The sequence below is a fragment of the Giraffa tippelskirchi genome, chromosome 1 (assembly GCF_054371585.1).
Source record: "Giraffa tippelskirchi isolate mGirTip1 chromosome 1, T2T-mGirTip1v1.2.pri, whole genome shotgun sequence".
NCBI classification, from domain to species: domain Eukaryota; kingdom Metazoa; phylum Chordata; class Mammalia; order Artiodactyla; family Giraffidae; genus Giraffa; species Giraffa tippelskirchi.
The window spans coordinates 111,030,656-111,052,910 of record NC_137275.1 but is presented as its reverse complement, the minus strand read 5'-3'; the positions used below and the strand labels follow the sequence as shown (position 1 = coordinate 111,052,910).

Below are 22,255 nucleotides of genomic sequence, written 5' to 3'. Positions count from 1 at the left end.
TTTTCAGATTTCTCATATATGTTACTTTGATGAAATTGGCTTTTCCATAGGATTTTAATCTCATTTTTTTTTCCATTTTTACTTACCCTATGGTAAAGCAAACATTGGATAGAAATATTGGGTAAATACATAGTGAAGAGGGAGTTGAATGAGGGAATAATAGCTAATTTTTCCCTGTACTATGGATTTATCAAAAGCAAAATGAGTGTCACTGACAAAAGGAGGAAAGAATATTTTACAATCTATCTCTGATTCTCTTTTTAATAGAGAAGATAGAGCACAAATTTTGAAATTACTCTTAATTTGCTCTCTTTTTCTTAAATATCACTATGGATCACATTTTTTATTGAATATAAAGAAAACATTTTCATTTTTTATACCAAGACTTGAGGAACCATTTGAAACAAGAGTACACATCTCTTTCAACTATCAACTGAAAAGCATATGGTCAATTTCCAAAGCTGTTGCTCTGTAGATCTGATTCATATAAGTACATTATGGGAACCCTTTATTATCTACCAGGCACACTCACTTCAGTTGATTTATCCTCAAACAAAACTGGTAGTTTCATTATCTTTGTTCCTAATTTACAGGGAAGCAAATTGAAGCCAAGACAGTTTTACTGATTTGCTTGCCTCACATCACACATGCTTCTCCCATAAAGTATGTCCAGGACCTATAACTCTAGAATGAAGTTCCCTTACAAACTTTCAACCTAGGGCTTCTAACTCAGTTTCTTTCAAATGCTTTGTCTGTGGTATGTGTTTTCATGTAGATAAGAAAATTATCTGTGATCTTAATGATTTACCTCTTTTGTGAAGATGGTGTTAATGTGTTGTAGCTTTGTCTCACATTTTATGATATACTTCGGCAGTACAAGTTTATTCATTTTTTGAAAGTTCAAGTTATACTACTTCACTTTTACAAAGAAACATTAGTATGGTAATGGTAATCTAAAATGGAAAAGAATCTCAAATAGACTATATATATATATATATGCATGATACAGGGTGCTCGGGGCTGGTGCACCGGGATGACCCGGAGGGATGGGATGGGGAGAGAGGTGGAAGGGGGGTTCTGGAAGGGGAAAACATGTACACCCATGGTGGATTCATGTCAATGTATGGCAAAACAAATACAATATTGTAAAGTTAAAAAATAGAAAATAAACTAATCTAAAACAAAAGAAAAAAAGAATATATATATATTATACATATATATATAGATATATATATTTGTAAATAAATCACCTTGCTGTGCACTTGAAACTTACCCAACATTGCAAACTAACTGTGCTTCAATAAAAAAAAGAAATATTTAAAACCTCATCAACATTTGTATGATTGTGGAGTCTTGTGTTGGCTTTTGTAAAAACAAAAATCCCATTTTTTTTTAATTGGTAAAATCAAGTATTGATGTTGTTCTTCATAAAACCCAAATGCTTAAAGTTAACTTCAGAAAGCTGGGAATACCGGTAATGCTCCTCTATATACATGGCAAATACCAGGTCATCCTACATTATTAATAACTGTAAATCTAAGCTTCTCTGACTACAACACAGAAACCCATGTTACTTATCACAGATGTCACTTTCTTAGACTCAATGATGAAGTGGAGCTGTTTATTCCATAATTTGAACATAGAGTAATGCTTGAACATGGTACTGGGACGATGGTGTTTAGTAAATTGTGCATAATGATCTCAAATTCATAGGAAACAGCAATTTTTCTCACAATGTCTAGGCCTGGAAAATGATAGAATCAGCATTTAATCTATTAAAATTGTCGTTTGAAATTTCTGGTGAGAATTAAACCTTTCAACAAATCAAGACTAAATGATATATGGTTTATTCTGATGAGAAGGTAAGAGGAAATGAGAGTAATCCAAGGGCAGTGAATAGAAAAGTCTTAAGTAAATGTTGTTTCTACTCTAAGACCAAAGGGAAGATTTGAAGACAGAAAATAAGACCAATGATTGTGTTTTAGGGGGCTATATCAGAGGCTCAATGGAGGAATGAGAAAATTAATGCTGCATGAACTATAAATTTCCAACAGAAAACTTGGAAGGTATCAGAACTGAAGAAGGATGTGTAGGCTGTATGGAATCTCAGTGGGTGAAGTATTGCAGGTTGTAAGTTTAGAGATTTCTTTTCTCTCATTCCCAATAATCTCTTCTGAGGAGCAACTACCATGTGACTTCTTTTGATTCATTAATATATATATAAATATATATATATCAGGCATAGTTACATTTCTCCTAAAAAGTTAATGAGATAGAATGTCTGGATCTGGTGTATAAGGATATTTTGTTTTAACATGAAATTTTCATTTGGTGAAAATTTTAGGCATTAAGAGACTGAAGTGAGTTCACTAGTGTTGAAAGCCAACGTGAGACATACATTTTGACAGGTTCTTTTCAAACTTTAACTCTCTTATCGTAGGGACAGGTATTAGTTGATCGAGTTTCACTCCATTGTATGCAAGAGGGAAATGAAACTCAATAAAGTAAAAAAGAATATGAAGTCTGTTAGAGTTGGATTTCTATATTCATCTCACTTCACAGAACTCCTCCTGTCATGACGTGAAAACATCAAAACAATGATCTGACCACTGGCCACATTGTGAAGATTGTCACGGAGGCATTCAGTTCAGTTCAGTTCAGTCGCTCAGTCGTGTCCGACTCTTTGCGACCCCATGAACTGCAGCACGCCAGGCCTCTCTGTCCATCACCAACTCCAGGAGTCTACCCAAACCCATGTCCATCGAGTCGGTTATGCCATCCAACCATCTCATCCTCTGTCGTCCCCTTCTCCCCCTGCCCCCAATCCTACCCAGCATTAGGGTCTTTTCCAATGAGTCAACTCTTCACATGAGGTGGCCAAAGTATTGGAGTTTCAGCTGCAACATCAGTCTTTCCAATGAACACCCAGGACTGATCTCCTTTAGGATGGATTGATTGGATCTCCTTGCAGTCCAAGGGACTCTCAAGAGTCTTCTCCAACACCACAGTTCAAAAGCATCAATTCTGCGGCGCTCCGCTTTCCTCACCATCCAACTCTCACATCCATACATGACCACTGGAAAATCCATAGCCTTGACTAGATGGACTTTTGTTGGCAAAGTAATGTCTCTGCTTTTAAATATGCTATCTAGGTTGGCAATAACCTTCCTTCCAAGGAGTAAGCATCTTTTAATTTCATGGCTGCAGTCACCATCAGCAGTGATTTTGGAGCCCCCAAAAATCAAATCTGACACTGTTTCCACTGTTTCCCCATCTATTTCCCATGAAGTGATGGGACTAGATGCCAGGATCTTAGTTTTCTGAACATTGAGCTTTAAGCCAACTTTTTCACTCTCCTCTTTCACTTTCATCAAGAGGCTCTTTAGTTCTTCTTCACTTTCTGCCATAAGGGTGGTGTCATCTGCATATCTGAGGTTATTGATATTTCTCTCGGCAATCTTGATTCCAGCTTGTGTTTCTTCCAGCCCAGCGTTTCTCATGATGTACTCTGCATATAAGTTAAATCAGCAGAGTGACAATATACAGCCTTGACGTACTCCTTTTCCTATTTGGAACCAGTTTGGTGTTTCATGTCCAGTTCTAACTGTTGCTTCCTGACCTGCATACAGGTTTCTCAAGAGACAGGTCAGATGGTCTGGTATTCCCATCTCTTTCAGAATTTTCCACAGTTTATTGTGATCCACACAGTCAAAGGCTTTGGCATAGTCAATAAAGCAGAAATAGGTGTTTTTCTGGAACTCTCTTGCTTTTTCGATGATCCAGCGGATATTGGCAATTTGATCTCTGGTTCCTCTGCCTTTTCTAAAACCAGCTTGAACATCTGGAAGTTCATGGTTCACGTATTGCTGAAGCCTGGCTTGGAGAATTTTGAGCACTCCTTTACTAGCATGTGAGATGAGTGCAATTGTGCAGTAGTTTGAGCATCCTTTGGCATTGCCTTTCTTTGGGATTGGAACAAAAACTGACCTTTTCCAGTCCTGTGGTCACTGCTGAGTTTTCCCAATTTGCTGGCATATTGAGTGTAGCACTTTCACAGCATCATCTTTCAGGATTTGAAATAGCTCAACTGGAATTCCATCACCTCCACTAGCTTTGTTCGTAGTGATACTTTCTAAGGCCCACTTGACTTCACATTCCAGGATGTCTGGCTCTAGGTGAGTGATCACACCATCGTGATTATCTGGGTTGTGAAGATCTTACATCACTTTATTTCACTCTTAGAATAATTTTTAGTGTTGGGGTTACTTGTATAAAAAATATAGTCATTTTTATGACTCTAAACGTATTTGCTAAAACATTTCCCAATTAGATAATATGAATGAAGCTGTTTCATTGCAATTTAGAAGACACCGTTTTTTTAAAAACCTGACTTAGAAATCTGTTTTATTCTTATGATAGATCCTTCAGTGCACTTTGTATGTATAAACACTATTAAAAAAAATAAAGTTTACATCAATATTCCACATCTTCCTTTTGAACTATACATTACAAAGCAATTCATAGTAACTGTCTTATTTGACTCTCACAGGTCAACAGCTTGAACAAATGGTACTCTATTTTATCGGAGAGGACTCAGAAGCTTCTGGTTTCTTCAGTGACACATGACTATAAATCTGTAGCTTCTAGATTTTTATATTGGAAACTGAACAATTATTATATTATTTTAATTAACTTTTCATTTTGGAATAATTTTGGATTAATAGAAAAGTTGCCAAGATAATACGGAGCTTCTGTCTACTCCTCAATTATTTCCCCTAATAAATATCATTTAACATTACTAATAGTATATTTGTCAAGACTGTGGAATGAACATTGAGTATATTACTCTTAAAGAAGCACAAGATTTTAATCACGTTTCACTAACTTTTCCACTTCTATCACTTTTCTGTTCTAGGGGTCAATCCAGGACAACACAGTATGTTTAATTACCTTTTAAATACTTTCTAATCATAAACCTTGTGATCATAAACTCTGAGGACACTGTCCTCTCTATTGCCTAAGTTTTAACAGGAATTTTGGAAATTCCTTTTATCTAAAAAAAAGAGCATTTTGATTTGTTCGTATTTAATGAGTCTACACGCAATAAATGCTGGAGAGGGTGTGGAGAAAAGGGAACCCTCTTACACTGTTGGTGGGAATGCAAACTAGTACAGCCACTGTGGAGAACAGTGTGGAGATTCCTTAAAAAACTGGGAATAGAACTGCCATATGACCCAGCAATCCCACTGCTGGGCATATACACCGAGGAAACCAGAATTGAAAGAGACGCGTGTACCCCAATGTTCATCGCAGCACTGTTTACAATAGCCAAGACATGGAAGCAACCTAGATGTCCATCAGCACATGAATGGATAAGGAAGCTGTGGTACATATACACAATGGAATATTACTCAGCCATTAAAAAAAATACATTTGAATCGGTTCTACTGAGATGGATGAAACTGGAGCCCATTATACAGAGTGAAGTAAGCCAGAAAGAAAAACAACAATACAGTATACTAATGCATATATATGGAATTTGAAAGATGGTAACGATAACCCTACATGCGAGACAGAATAAGAGACACAGATGCATGGAACAATTTTATGGACTCTGAGGGAGAAGGTGAGGGTGGGACGTTCTGGGAGAATAGCATTGAAACATGTATATTATCATATGTGAAACAGAACACCATTCCATGTTCGATGCATGTGACAACGGCTCAGGGCCGGGGCAATGGGATGATCCAGAAGGATGGGATGGGGAGGGAGGTGGGTGGGGGGTCCAGGAAGGGGAACACATGTAAACCCATGGCTGATTCATGTCAATGTATGGCAAAAACTATTACAATATTGTAAAGTAATTAGCCCCCAACTAAAATTAAATAAATTTTTAAAAAAAATAAAAATAAAAAAAAGTAAAAAATAAAAAATAAAAAAAAGAGCATTTTGATTTGTTCGTATTTAATGAGCATTTGATTCTAAAATAGTATTTCTTAGAAACTTCTCAGATTAGGGAAGTACAGAGCCTGAGAATTACTTGTTAGATTAATACAGAGCCTTGCTCTTTCTCTCCACTGTTTGTATTATTTGATTTCCTTTGTACAGTGACACTACCTGTAAAAGAAGTGGACACCTGAGGATTTGGGCTTCCTAGGTGATGCTAATGGTAAAGAATCTGCCTGCAAATCCAGGAGATAGAAGGGATGAAAGTTTGATCCCTGGGTCGGCAAGATCCCTTGGAGAAGGGCACAACAATCCATTCCAAAATTCTTGCCTGGAGAATCCCATGGACAGAGGGGCCTGGCAGGTTACAGTCCATAAGGCCACAAAAAGTTGGACACAACTGAAGCAACTTAGCACCCACACACGCACACATGAGGGTCTTAAGACTATAAAATTGTATTCAGGGATTATTAAAGACTTAAAATTGTTGCAAATTTAAATGATACCGTATCTCCATTGTGGTAACCAATAAAACTATTTTATATTTGTGAATATGTAAAAGGATGAGTAAAGATATTTGTAAGCCTAGATCATGGTAAAGCAGAAATTAGGAGTTAAAGGATTGTCATTTCTGCTCTGTGTCAAAGGCTCTGGAAGCTTTTTCTCACTGATGGCAATTTTCTCCAGTGCATCTAACTGCATTAATGGTTTTATGAATATCAATATTGCCTTATCTGATTCTTCTAAGAATCTTATCAATAGGTATTGTTATTATACATCATTACAGAATAGAATCTGAGCTCTTGAGAATTTTAAGTAACTTTTCTCACCACATAATATAACTTAGTACAAGAGCTTGGATTTGAACCTAGGTCTCTATGAATCTGGACCTGGTGTCTTTATTTCATTTCAGTGTCTCTGGATATATTGATAGTTTTTACTCTTTAATATATAGTCATTAACTGATCCAATGATCTTATAAGGTTTTTCTCATGCTCTTGTTTGCTTGATGACATACCTGAATATGGAGTTCAGAGTACAGACGCTGTTTAGGAATGCCTAGTACCCTGGAAACAATTTGTTTTAAAGTAAGTAAAAAGACGTGTTGTATATACGTCTGTATATTTGCTAGTTTTATTCATATTTTCAATAATTTTTGTTAGCTGTCAGTGTCATTCATAAAAATCAACTCATTTTTAATTCTTTCAGAAAGCCCAATTATTCTTTTACTTCCCTATATAACAAGCATAGATAGTATGTGTATGTACACACACACACACACACACACACACACACTCACTTGCCACTTGACTCATGAATTTCTCATATATACAGGGAAGGACACAATCATATTTCCCTGGTTGTTTATCAGTAAAGAATCCACCTGCCAATGCAGGAGATACGGGTTCAATCCCTGCATAGGGAAGATCCCCTGGAGAAGGAAATGACAACCCACTCCGAGGTTCTTGTCTGGGAAATCCTATGAACAGAGGAGCCTGACAGGCTACAGTCCATGGGATCACAAAGAGTCAGACATAACTGAACAACTAAACAGCAACAAAGGACAGTCATTCTTCAAAGCTGTGTCTTGCTATAAGAAATGAAGTCAAAAGTTGGAGTAATATCTGGATGAGTAATGGAAAAGCTTTATGTGGGTAACCTGTTTGCTTTTTTAAGTGAGAGAAGAGTCACTAAAATCAGTAAGAGCATTTTATCATAAGCAGCAATTTCACATTTTCCAATTTGACCCTCATTATAATCGTATGAAATGGGTAGGGATGTTATATGTGAATATCCCTACACTACAGTAAGTCATACTGTAAGTAAGTCAACAGACACACACTTGTGAGTACTGCTTGATCTGATTGAGTCACCTTGAATAAATACTTAGCAATTAATAAAGCCTCAGGCTCTGGCTATAGTCAGCATTCTGTTTCTATTCCTTACCTCTGTGGTTACTGTCAGTTTGTATCTGTAAATAATCTGGTCATTACCTTCTGATTCTACATCACTGGCTCTGTGTCATTCATCAAGAAGCATCAGTCAAACATGAACAGAGGAATCAGGTTATAACCTCTACAGTGAATGGAGACTCGAGAGAAGCCCCTCCTGCTCTTGCTAGAAAAATTTTTGCTTCTTTCCCTATAGAGTCAGTCACTTCCATGCTGAAGTCAAAGTTTCTGGGTTAAAACTCCAGAGCCAGTATCTGTTATTTCTTTAATTTTATCTGTTTAAGCATGGGCTTCCTACCAGTAAAACTGGGTAATAAGATCTAACGTGGACTGTTTCCTAGCCACTTAACTCTGAACAACTGCTTCCTTACATTATTTAACTTAGTCATCATAACAGTACATATTAGTAGGTATTACTTATTTTTGTCAGCTTCTATTCTTGTTTTCGGAGAAGGCAGTGGCACCCCACTTCAGTACTCTTGCCTGGAAAATCCCAAGGACAGAGGAGCCTGGTAGGCTGCAGTCCATGGGGTCGCGAAGAGTCGGACACGACTGAGCGACTTCACTTTCACTTTTCACTTTCGTGCATTGGAGAAGGAAATGGCAACCCACTTCAGTATTCTTGCCTGGAGAATCCCAGGGACGGGGGAGTCTGGTGGGCTGCCATCTATGGGGTCGCACAGAGTTGGACATGACTGAAGCGACTTAGCAGCAGCAGCAGCAGCCGCAGCAGCATTCTTGTTTTAAAATAATGAGTGAAAAGAAAGCCAACTTAACACACGCATATTTATTATGTATTGGTCTACAGCAAGGTGATATTTCTTTTTTTTTTTTTTTCTGAATAATGAATTTGTTGACTTTAAAGTCTCATTTTTTTTTTTAGACTTTAAGGAAATAATTTGGAGTATAGCCATGATCCAAGCACTACTCCAGTTTTGTCTAATTTTTCCTTCTACCTGGAGATAAGGAAGTCACCTGATCATGGATGGCATGCAACTTCCCCTTCTCCCATCCATGCACATGGCAGGCATGACCAATAAACTGCTCTTTTCCTTTCCTCAGATCATGGATGTAGCTTCAGAACTCTTCTCACAGTTCACTCCAGGAAACCACTACTATTAACATATGACCAGAGTTAGCAGTTGATATAATAACGATTTCTTATCCCCACCCCAGATGGATCCCTACCCTTCTCCTACATTGAAGCTCTGTCTTAAAACATTTAACAATTTATCTAAACTTCAATTCTTCCTGATATCCTCCTACCACCTTCAACACATTTCTAGCTTTGTGTTCTCAATGAAAAAGCAAGCACAAGAACATAAGTCAATTTTTCACATGGATGCACCAATTTGTTGATGACTATGATGACTCCCAAAACCGGTCTGACATTTGTCTTTTTCTCTAACTAGATTCTACATGCTCACTGTGGTACCTTTCACCTTTTCCTTGGAAATTATGCAAAACCAAAGCTTCGTAACTGAGTTTGTCCTCCTGGGGCTTTCACAGAATCCAACCATGCAGAAAATAATATTTGTTGTTTTTTTGTTCATTTACAGTGCAACTGTCGGGGACAACTTGCTAATTGTGATGACCATCAGTAGCAGCCCAGCACTCTGTGGCTCCCCCATGTACTTCTTCCTGGCTTTTCTGTCCTTCCTGGATGCATGCTTCTCCTCTGTCATTGTCCCAAAGATGATTGTGGACTCTCTCCTTTGGAGGAAAACCACTTCTTTCGAAGGCTTCATGACCCAGCTCTTTGCTGAACACTTCTTTGCTGGGGTGGAGGTGATTGTCCTCAGCGCCATGCCTATGACCGCTATGTGGCTATCTGCAAACCCTTGCACTATTCTTCTATCATGAACCGTAGACTCTGTGTCCTTCTGATGGCGGTAGTCTGGACAGGGGTCTTCCTGCATTCCATGATACAGATTTTCTTCACTTTCCAGCTGCTCTTCTGTGGCCCCAACGTCATCGATCACTTCATGTGTGACTTGTACCCACTGCTGGAGCTTGCCTGCGCTGACACTCACATCTTTGGCCTTTTGGTAGTCACCAACAGTGGGTTTTTTGGCATCTTAATCTTCTCCTTGTTGCTTGTCTCCTATGGGGTCATCCTGCTGTCTCTGAGAATACATAGCTCTGAAGGGCAGAAGAAAGCCCTCTCCAACTGAGGATCTCACATTGCTGTTGTGGTTTTGTTCTTTATCCCGTGCATATTTATGTATGTATGACCTTCATATTCTTTACCCTTTGACAAAATGGTAGCCATATTTTACACCATCCTAACTCCCTTGATAAACCCTTTGATTTACACTTTCAGGAATCTTTATTCACTTCTTTAAGTGAAAAGTGCCATGAGGAAAGTGTGGAATAGGATAATGGTAGTTTCTAATGAAAAATAAAACATTTAAAGTTGAGTAAAAAATTCAAATTATCTAATCAGACAAAAATCTTATATGGATGAACATTGTTTGACCGGGGGTAAAGTAATGCAATATTATAAAAAATAGCATAAGTTCCAGGAAATAATTTAGTTTTCATTCTTAGATCACTTATGAACTCTGATTTGGCAATTCAATAGCCTCAAATGAAAATTAAGAAGACTTGAATTTTACGCTCACTTAGAATTTAGAAGTCAAAAAAGAATGAAAAAATTATTCTCACTTATTGCTGCTGCTGCTGCTGCTGCTGTTAAGTCACATCAGTCGTGTCCGACTCTGTGCAACCCCATAGACGGCAGCACACCAGGTTCCCCTGTCCCCGAGATTCTCCAGGCAAAAACACTGGAGTGGGGTGCCATTTCCTTCTCCACTCACTTCTTGCAACTCATTTGATATTTTGGAAAATATTTCTGGAGGGAAGAAAAAATTGTCTTAGAGATTAGATTTTGCATACATAAATATGTATGTGTGTGTGTGTGTGTGTGTGTGTGTGTGTGTATGTGTGTATATATATATATATATCAATGAAGATTTTGTCCAACCTAATGTATCTGCTAAACCACTAGACAATTCAAGCATGACCTAAATCAAATATCTTATGATTATACAGTTGAAGTGAGAAATAGATTTAATGGCCTAGATCTCATAGACAGAGTGCCTGATGAACTATCAATGGAGGTTCACAACATTGTACAGGAGACAGGAATCAAGACCATCCCCAAGAAAAAGAAATGCAAAAAAGCAAAATGGCTGTCTGAAGAGGCCTTACAAATAGCTTTGAAAATAAGGGAAGCAAAAAGCAAAGGAGAAAATGAACGATATACCCATTTAAATGCAGAGTTCCAAACAATAGCATGGAGAGATAAGAAAGCCTTCTTCAGTGATCAGTGCAAAGAAATAGAGGAAAACGATAGAATGGGAAAGACTAGAGATCTCTTCAAGAAAATTAGAGATACCAAGGGAACATTTCATGCAAAGATGGGCTCAATAAAGGACAGAAATTGTATGGACCTAACAGAAGCAGAAGATATTAAGAAGAGGTGGCAAGAATACACAGAAGACCTGTACAAAAAAGATCTTCATGACCCAAATAATTATAATGGTGTGATCACTCACCTAGAGCCAGACATCCTAGAATCTGAAGTCAAGTGGGCCTTAGGAACCATCACTACGAACAAAGCTAGGGGAGGTGATGGAATTCCAGTTGAGCTGTTTCAAATCCTGAAAGATGATGCTGTGAAAGTGCTGCACTCAATATGCCAGAACCAGCCCCGAGAGCCCGGTATCATGCATTGAACCTGGACTGGAGATTCATTTCCCATATGCTAATTTACATACTTCAATGCCATTCTCCCATATCACCCCGCCCTCACTCTCTCCCATAGAGTCCATAATACTGTTCTATTTGTCTGTGTCTCTTTTGATGTCTCGCATACAGGGTTATCTTTACCAGTTAACTAAATACCACATATATGTGTTAGTATACTGTATTGGTGTTTTTCTTTCTGGCTTACTTCACTCTGTATAATAGGCTCCAGTTTCATCCATCTCATTAGAACTGATTCAAATGTATTCTTTTTAATGGCTGAATAATATTCCATTGTGTATATGTACCACAGCTTCCTTATCCATTCATCTGCTGATGGGCATCTAGGCTGCTTCCATGTCCCGGCTATTATAAACAGTGCTGCAATGAACACTGGGGTACACGTGTCTCTTTCAATTCTAGTTTCCTCAGTGTGTATGCCCAGCAGTGGGATTGTTGGGTCATATGGCAGTTCTATTTCCAGTTTTTTGAGGACGACCCGGAGGGATGGGATGGGGAGGGATGTGGGAGGTGGGTTCTGGAAGGGAAAAACATGTACACCCATGGTGGATTCATGACAATGTATAGCAAAACAAATACAATATTGTAAAGTTAAAAAATATTAAAAAAAAAAAATATATATATATAATAATAAAATGTGAAAAAAAATGCCAGCAAATTTGCAAAACTCAGCAGTGGCCACAGGACTGGAAAAGGTCAGTTTTCATTTCAATTCCAAGAAAGGCAATGCCAAAAATGTTCAAACTACCGCATAATTGCACTCATCTCACACGCTAGTAAATAATGCTTAAAATTCTCCAAGCCAGGCTTCAGCAATACGTGAACCATGAACTTCCAGATGTTCAAGCTGGTTTCAGAAAAGGCGGATGAACCAGAGATCAAATTGCCAACATCCGATGGATCATTGAAAAAGCAAGAGAGTTCCAAAAGAATATCTGCTTCTGCTTTATTGACTATGCCAAAGCCTTTGATTGTGTGGATCACAATAAACTGTGGAAAATCCTGAAAGAGATGGGAACACCAGACCACCTGACCTGCCTCTTGAGAAACCTGTATGCAAGTCAGGAAGCAACAGTTAGAACAGGACATGGAACAACAGACTGGTTCCAAACAGGAAAAGGAGTACGTCAAGGCTGTATATTGTCACTCTGCTTATTTAACTTATATTCAGAGTACATCATGAGAAATGCTGGGCTGCAGGAAGCACAAGCTGGAATCAAGATTGCCAGGAGAAATATCAATAACCTCAGGTATACAGATGACACCATCCTTATGGCAGAAAATGAAGAACTAAAGAGCCTCTTGATGAAAGTGAGAGAGGAGAGTGAAAAAGTTGGCTTAAAGCTCAACATTCAGAAAACTAAGATCATGGCATCCGATCCCATCACTTCATGGGAAATAGATGGGGAAACAGTGGAAACAGTGTCAGACTTATTTTTCTGGGCTCCAAAATCACTGCAGAAGGTGATTGCAGCCATGAAATTAAAAGACGCTTACTCTCTGGAAGGAAAGTTATGACCAAACGAATATCACCAATGACCAATATGACCAAACCAGAATATGACCAAACCAGACAGCATATCAAAAAGCAGAGACATTACTTTGTCTGCAAAGGTCTGTCTAGTCAAGGCTATGGTTTTTCCAGTAGTCATGTATGGATGTGAGAGTTGGACTCTAAAGAAAGCTGAGCGCCAAAGAGATAGATGATGCTTTTGAAGTGTGATGTTGGAGAAGACTTTCGAGAGTCCCTTGGACTGCAAGGAGATCTAACCAGTCCATCCTAAAGGAGATCGGTCCTGGGTGTTCACTGGTAGGCCGATGTTGAAGCTGAAACTCCAATACTTTGGTCACCTGATGTGAAGAGCTGACTCATTTGAAAAGACCTTGATGTTGGGAAGGATTGAGGGCAAGAGAAGAATGGGACGATAGAGGATGAGATGGTTGGATGGCATCACCGACTCAATGGACATGTGTTTGGGGGAACTCATAAGTTGGTGGTGGACAGGGAGGCCTGGCGTGCTGTGGTTCGTGGGGCCGCAAAGAGTCAGACACGACTGATCATCTGAACTGAATTGAATGTATCTGCTGTACAACTGAAAATTACAAAACATTGTAAATCAACTCTATTTAAAACATAAATAAATAAACAATAGAAAGAAAAACATTCACATATTAATATTTCAGATTTGTCAAAGAACTGTAATTATTGCTGACTTTAGCTCTTTGATAGTGATGATAAATATAATTCACAGTTTGAAAGTGAAAGTGATGTCTCTCGGTCATGTCCACTCTTTTGTGACCTCATGGACTGTAGCCTACCTGGCTCCTCTGTCCATGGGATTTTCCAGGCAAGGGTACTGCAGTGGCTTGCCATTTCCTTCTCCAGAGGATCTTCCAGACCCAGGGATCGAACCCTGCTCTCCCACATTTCAGGCAGGTGCTTTACCATCTGAGCCACCAGGGAAACCAGTTCACACTTTGATATAACACAAATAAGAGTAGCTAACCACACATATTTCATCTATGGGCTTTCAACTGCCTTCAAAGACTTCCAGGCCTCTAGAAGAGATGGACTTAAGGAAAGTTTATGGGGAAGAGAATAGAATTGCCTCATATCAAGTCATATGAGTTGAAGTTTAACCAATTGTCCCCAAGGCTTGATTTTGCCCTTGGACTGTTTGAGCTAGGTAGCTTGTTGCATATCACTTGGGACTGGTTTCGAAGAAATAGTTTCCTTGGAGCTCCTGAGGCTTAAAGCCTACCTTAAGCATTTGCAAACTTTTGTGTGAATTTCTATAAATATCAAGTACAGTAAAAATAAAACAGTTAGCCTCATGATTTTTCAAAAAAAAAAAAAAAAGAGAGAGATACAGTGGGAAGGAAGCTGGCTGCAGAGGCATTTATTTCTCAGACTGTAAGAAAATTTACTCCAATTAAGTTTCCAAGAGCCGAATTAAGAAATTCACTCCATTTTCAGAGCATTCTCTCTGCTCCAATACAGACGTTGCTGTTCTGTCTGACCCAGTGTTTCCAGGAAGGAGCTGTCTGAATTATAGCTACATGAAGAGTTCCCTTCTCCATAAACTCTTTATATCCCATCATCACTTGTGATAGAAGGCAATGATAAATCTCATTGAAGTATCATTTGTGTGTTTTATTCAAGCTTCACACAATTCACCTTCTAAGTAAATGAAAGTTGAAGATATGAAAAATACACTCTGTTGGAAGTCATCTGTTTGGTTGTAAGAAAAGAGGCAATTTTCTCAATCTGTCTGAAATATTTTCTTCTGTGCTGTGCTCAGTCTCTCAGTCATGTCTGACTCTTTGTGACCCCATGGACTGTAGCCTGCCAGGCTCCTCTGTCCATGAGATTCTCCAGGCAACAATACTGGAGAGGGTTGCACTCTTCCAAGATATCTTCCCAATCCAGGGATTGCACCCAGGTCTCCTGTATTGCAGGCGGATTCTTTACCATCTGAGCCCTAAACACTGATCTAAGTTTCTGTCTTGGGGAGCTCCTGGTCCAAAGTCTATGGTCAGTGCTGATGCTTCTGGGACAGAGTATTAAATCGGGCTCCACTTTCTACACACCTGGGTTTTCAAGATCCTTGACAATCCTTGTTTTAACACACAACAACAATCTCTCTTTAATGGGGGTAAGTGATGGCGTGGTTGTTCAGGAAGAAAGAAGCTGAACTGTGGGATGAAATCTTAGATAAAACTACTTTCTCTAAGATGTTTGCTCTCCTTCCCACTCTATCTCTTTCTATATCCCATCTCCGACTATTCTTCCCCTGGTACCTGATCACTCCTCTCTCCTGTTCTGACTACACTAGTCTGCTTCTTTCCTCCTCTTCACTATTATCCAGTTAGATCTTTATTTATTTATTTATTTATTTATTTATTTTTTACTTTAATATTAGCCTCAGCATGCAGTTTAATGCACTTGATTTTGGAGTCAGGACAGAAATTTAAGAGATCAATTGCTATCCTTCTCTCATGACTCATGATTTCTCTTTTCTAAGATGCAATCCATGTGATGATTAGAATTTGGTATTTTATATGAGATGTAGGGTGAATGCTGAGAGAGAGGCTACATAGTAACATCCCTTTCTAGTTCTAGCCTCAGTGTCTTAATTAAAACACTCTGTATCACAGGTCATGCTTTGTAACTAGAAATGGATGAATCACATGGTCAGTCCAGTTACCTTGCAAAAAAATGTGTATGTCACATGAAATTGCACAAGCAAAAATTGTTTGAATGATAAGATTATGGAAAAATAATAATATTTAATATTGAATTGCCTTATTCAATCATACATACATACATACGTTATATATATGGAACATAGGAGATAGAGGCAGGTGATTATTTAACTTAGGAAGAATGGAAAAATTTTGGCACCAAATATATTTGAATCAGTTAACAATTCAGTAGGTAAAAGTAAAATGTAAGGCTCAAGGAAGGAAAAAGACCTTCTACCACCATGATGCCCTCCCAAATCAAAGAGGCAGGGTGGTCCAGAAAAGTTTGGAGATAATGGCTGAATTCAATAATAAAATTCTTAGTATTGATTTAAACTAATGCATACATCCTGTCAATGATGCTTTCCTGTTTTTATGTCCCTAAACCTTCTCTTTGCTTACTTAAAATAAAATAGAATTAGTTGAACTGGATGTCATGGTTGTCTGTTACCTACCCAAAATTTGTCTCTTAAAATGTTTGAAATTTAATGAGAGTGTAGTTTTTAATGATGGGAGCATTTATTTTTTTCCTGAAGCAATGCATGTTCCCTTTTTAAAAATATTTAATCACTCTTCAATCCTAACTCCTCCTCTTCTCACAGCAAAGGGCTCCCCTTCTTTTGTTTTTATCCCCTACTGGAAACCTAATGTATTAAAATTAAATAATAATTGATTTCCTTTTTTTTTAATAATCAGCAGAGAAAATTGCAACTTCCAATCAGAGTTTGTAATTATTGTGATATTTCTAATTTCTCAGAGTGAACTAATATTATTTTAGCTCAACTGCAAGGAAAATCTAATTGTATTTAGATGCGTAACTTTACTAGAGTTAAATAGCTTGATTTACTGATATTGATATATTTATCTTACTTAGGGAAACCCTTTACAAACTTTTTGAATATTTAATTTTCAGAGAACTTTGTTGGAAATTGCAGTTTAACTCAATTAAAGCCATAATTTCACTTATTTCCCATGTTTAAACCTTTAACGACCAATCAGCTTATTTTCTAGGATCTTTCTGATATGGAGTTAAAATTTACTTAGCATTATCACAGAGTTGTGTGTAGTTTTTCAATGATTAAGAATCTTACATAGAGAAATGTTATCCCTCCAACGTGGTTGTGAGGAGGTTGAGGACATCTTTTCATGCTCTATAAGTTGACTCCAGATATGAGTAGGTTCTCAGTACACATTTGATGACTGAGTTGATGGTGTTATTGAATCACTAAAGAATTGATGATTAATCAGAAAGAGGAAGTGTACGTCAAAATTCATGTTAAAATGTGTTTCATTTGACATTAAATTTTAAAAACATGATTGACTAAAACGGAAACAGGAGTGTAAAATTGATAGAGTTTATTGTATAATGTTGAAAAAAAAGAGCTCAAAATTTAAAGATATCAAAAATTAAACAAATATAACATACAAAATTCAAAACAAATGAAATATAATAAATTAAAATATACAAAAATGTTATACTCTATTACTAATCAAAATATATATTCATAATTTTAATTCTGTTAACAAGTATAATAATGCCTGAAGTTAATTTTTTATTTGCAATTTGTGCCATATTGTTATAGTTTTAGAAACAATGGGAAATGACCTAATTTGTGCATAAAAATATTTCACATATATGTGTGAGTATATACATACATATATATCTATATATAGGTAGATGTAGGTATATAGATATATATCTGAAAACCCAGCAGAATGTGTAAGGAACTAACTTTTACTTCTGGTTTATGGGCTCCCCTGGTGTCTAAGATTGTAAAGAATCTGCCTGCAGTGCAGGAGACATGGGTTTGATCCCTGGGTCTTAAAGATACCCTGGCAAAGGGAATGACAGCCCATTTGCCTGGAGAATCCCATGGACAGAGGAGCCCGGTTGGGTTCATGGGGTCACAAAGAGTCTGGCAGGACTGAGTGACTAACACCACCCTTGGACTGGTTAAGTATGAATTTCTGAAGGGCGCTTTTCTTACCCTGTAATACATTGCAAGCTTTGGAAATTTTATTATGCAGATACACCCATACCATAATTAATTTTCTAATAAATATTGAAGCAACCAAACTGAAAGATTATTTGAGAATAATGTCAATAATTATGGGCTTCCCTGGTGGCTCAGTGGTAGAACATGCTTGTAATGCAGGAGATGTGGGCTCGATTCCTGGGTCAGAAAGATCCCCCGGAGAAGGAAATGGCCAATCATTCCAGTATTCTTGCCTAGAAAATCCCATGGACAGAGGTGCCTGGTGGGCTACAGTCCATGTGACTTAAAATAGTGATATTTATATTAACAATTCCCTGGGCATATATTTGATTAAACTATTAAAATAAGCACAAGCTATATGAGAAGCGTTTATTAAAAATATTTTAATTAAGATGAAAATTTGGAAAAACAAAAAATAAATGGTGGAATTTGTATTTTCAGATTTTGATAGGTTAATTTTGGGCTCCCCTGGTGGCTCAGTTGGTAAAGAGTCTGTCTGCAATGAAGTAGACCTGGATTTGATCCCTGGGTTGGGAAGATCCCCTGGAGGAAGGAATGGCAACACACTCCAGTATTCTTGCCTGGAGAATACTATGGACAGAGGAGCCTGGTGGAGTCCATGGTGTCACAAAGAGTCAAACATGACTGAGTGACTAACATCATGTTTATTTTTAATTGCTAAGTAGATAATTACACTACAAATACAGTGTAGCTAACATAGAAAAGGCTTTTAAATTAAAAAAGGAAATTCAGAAAATATAATACGATGATTGAAATTATATAGGTATAGTATATAAGGAAAAAGTAAAGGAGAGCAAGGAGATGCATTTTATGTTGAGTTTCTGAAATACATTTTTAAACTTACATTTTAAAGAGATACAAATTGAAAGAATGCAATCTTCTAGATGATAGTGGTAGGAGAATCAGATATGAAGGAAGATAGTACACAGGTTACAGAAACATAGAAAGTGAAATAATAGGCTGAGTCCACAGAATGTGAAATTTACTAGCATGCATCTGACATATGTAATGGTTTATATCAAATATATAGCAATTTTCCAAAATACTGCTAGCCTCATTGATTGGCTCAAATATCTCATGTGCCCTAACTGGCAATGAAGGTAAAGTTATAGCTGCAATGAATCTAAAGACGGAAAAATAAGCTTTTTTCTTAAGTATAACCCAACAAAGATACTGAAGAGACCAGGAATAATGGCTACAAACTGTTGTTCAAATCAAGAAATGTATTCACTCAGGAGATAATCTCCAAATATATTATTTTTAAATTATATAAGGATATTATTGTCAGTAATTGATGTGCATACACATCATATGAACATATATGTATCATATGCATATGCATATCCTTAATAATGTATCTGTCAGATTCTCTGTCATATAAAGAAAGAGTGTCAAGGCATTAAAATGATCTGACCAAGATCATAAAGCAAATTCACTAGTTTTCAGACCATGGCAGAGTGCACAATCACTTGAGCGCTTTCCCCCCACACACACACACATAAAATTTGGCAACCCAGCTGCTGTCTATGGGGTCGCACAGAAGCGGACACAACTGAAGCGACTTGGCAGCAGCAGCAGCAACAAGAAGACCTTGAATCAATGCCAATGTTTAAAGCATGCCAACATTAAAAAAAAAAAATTCCTGAGTGAGTATAGTGTATGAAAACTTTGAGAAACACTAAGTTATATGTTTGACGAAATTAGAACTCTAAAACTTGCAATTCTGCATCCAAATGCACCACAATTGCCAAGCCACCATTTCTCCAACTTTTCTTTAGAAGATGAACCACTTTTCAGCTGTGTCTGTTCTATATTTATCATAACCATAGAGGTGAACAGCAGTGTGAACGAATTCATTCTACTCAGAATGAATGTGTTCATTCAACACAGAATCTACTAAAGGAGAAAGTAGTATCTGTTATCTTCCTATTTCTATACTTTGGAACTCTGTTGGCAAACTTCCTAATTGTGATGACCATACGATATAGCCAGACACTTCAGAGCCCCATGTACTTCTTCCTTTTCTACTTATCCTTTGCTGATGCCTGTTTTTCAACAACCATTGCCCCTAGGTTGATTATAGATTCTGTATCTGAGAAGAAAGCCATCTCCTTCAACTAGTGCATGACCCAGATCTTTGCATTTCACTTCTTTGGGTGCATGGAGATCTTGGTACTTGTCCTCATGTCTTTCGATTGCTATGTGGCCATTTGCAAGCCCCTGCGGTACACATCCATCACGAGCCAATGTGTCTGTGGCACACTGGTAAAACTGGCCTGGTTAGGGGCCTGTATCCATTCTTCAGCACAGATTCTCTTGACTTTGGAATTACCCTTCCGTGGCCCCAATGTTATTGATCACTATTTCTGTGATATGTAACCGTTGTTGAAACTTGCCTGTGTGGATACTTATGTCATCAACCTACTCACAGTGTTTAACAGTGGGACCATATGCATGGTGAGTTTCCTGTTGCTGCTGATCTCATATGTTTTCATCTTAGGTTGTCTGAGTAACTGTAGCACAGAAGGAAGAAGGAAGGCCCTTTCCACATGCACCTCCCACATTATCGTTATTGTCTTATTCTTTGTACCGTGTATATACATATATGCTCGCCCTCTAACTGTATTTCCAGTGGACAAGACGGTGGCTCTGTTTTACAGTATTGTAACAACCTTGCTCAACCCTCTGATTTACACTCTGAGGAATGCAGAAGCCAAACAGGCCATGAGAAATTTATGGTGCAACAAAGTCTAACTTGAGACGGCAAAGAGTGGAAGATGCCAAATGCTAATTCTGCCCGAGTTTAAGTATAATTGGATTGATGGAAAAGAGAAAATGTTCTCATTCTATTATGGACAGTATAGATGTGTTCCAGTGGGGCATTTAGGGGAACAGGCAGAATGAGCACCCAGCAAAATCTGTATTGTTTTAACCAACGCCTCAGAAAGAGAACCTGAAGTTCCATCATCTTTGTGGGGACACAAGCCCATTCCTCGTGTCTGCTGTCTGCTTTGATGTTTCTGGTTGTGAGCCACATCCTGTTCTTTCTATAGGTTTATCTTCTGGTTTTGTACATTATTGTTTTTGTTTTTTTTTCTTACCCATGTTTAATAGTTTGTCCCTGATTTCTATCATCCATTTTGTTGGTAAACCAGCTCTGGAACTACTGGATCTGTATCATATACTTTCTGGCTCAAGAGTCAATAGCATAATATCACACCCAGAAACCTATGATCCCCAAGGAGCATAAATATCAACTAGTTAAGCCTCTATTTGGTGCTTGTTTCCCCTCTATAATACTCTTAAAAATTAGCTTTTCCTTTGCCTATGTACAGGGAAATAATGCCTTACTTCCTATTCAAATCAGATAATTCTAGTTATAACAAAGATATTCACTGCATTGATAGATAATTTCTCTCTATATACATTAATATGTTTTGTTCATCATGTTGATTATTATTTTCATATTTCTTAGTTTTTTTATACATATCTTTTTTTTTTTTATTTTAAGTTCATGGACACTTCCCTAATCTTTGGTTACTTCTGAATGGATGACCATTTTATAAAGCTGTTAGTTAAATTATAAAAATTAACATCTCAAGGATGAGGTCATACATATGAAAAAGGCAATAATTGACAAATAAAATAGAACTAATGCCATGATGTGGGTGTGTGCGCTCAGTCGCTCAGTCCTGTCGGACTGTTTTGAGACCCCGTGGACTGCACCCTGCCAGGCTCTTCTGTCCATGTGATTCTCCAGGGAAGAATACTGGAGTGAGTTGCCATTTCCTTATCCAGGAGGTGTTCCTGACCCAGTGATGAAACTTGCATTTCTTGCATCTCCTGTAATGGCAGGTAGATTCTGTGTCACCTGGGAAGCTCATATTTTTCATGCATCTCACTAAATTTGCATTTTATTTGAGTACTGTTAACTAATGAGTATCAACAGTAGGAGCCAGTCCACAAGGGAACAGACATTGAGTCTACCTCTGAGAATAAATATAATTAAGACTATTTTGCTACTGTTGAAACGCCAATACTTTGGCCACCTGATGTGAAGAACTGACTCATTGGAAAAGACCCTGATGCTGAGAAAGATTGAAGGCAGGAGAAGAAGGGGATGACAGAGGATGAGATGGTTGGATGGCATCACCGACTCGATGGGCACGAGTTTGAGTCCGCCCCCGCCCCCCTCCGCCCCCGCGCCCCTCCGCCCCCGCGCCCCTCCGCCCCCGCGCCCCTCCGCCCCTCCGCCCCCGCGCCCCTCCGCCCCCGCGCCCCTCCGCCCCTCCGCCCCCGCGCCCCTCCGCCCCCGCGCCCCTC

The 22,255-nt window shown here is 38.1% G+C and overlaps 1 protein-coding gene and 2 pseudogenes across 13 annotated transcripts in view; 2 read left to right on the top strand and 1 right to left on the bottom strand.

Annotated features, from left to right (window-relative positions):
* LOC145506702 (uncharacterized) overlaps positions 1–22,255 on the bottom strand; it is a 102,702-nt gene that overhangs the window by 79,228 nt on the left and 1,219 nt on the right. The window lies entirely within an intron of this gene.
* On the top strand, positions 9,047–10,363 carry LOC145506204 (olfactory receptor 4C15-like; annotated as a pseudogene). Its single transcript, XR_014053622.1, has one exon. The product of XR_014053622.1 is annotated as an olfactory receptor 4C15-like (transcript).
* LOC145539093 (olfactory receptor 4C11-like) lies at positions 15,848–21,740 on the top strand (annotated as a pseudogene). Its single transcript, XR_014077568.1, has 2 exons — positions 15,848–15,863; positions 19,762–21,740. The product of XR_014077568.1 is annotated as an olfactory receptor 4C11-like (transcript).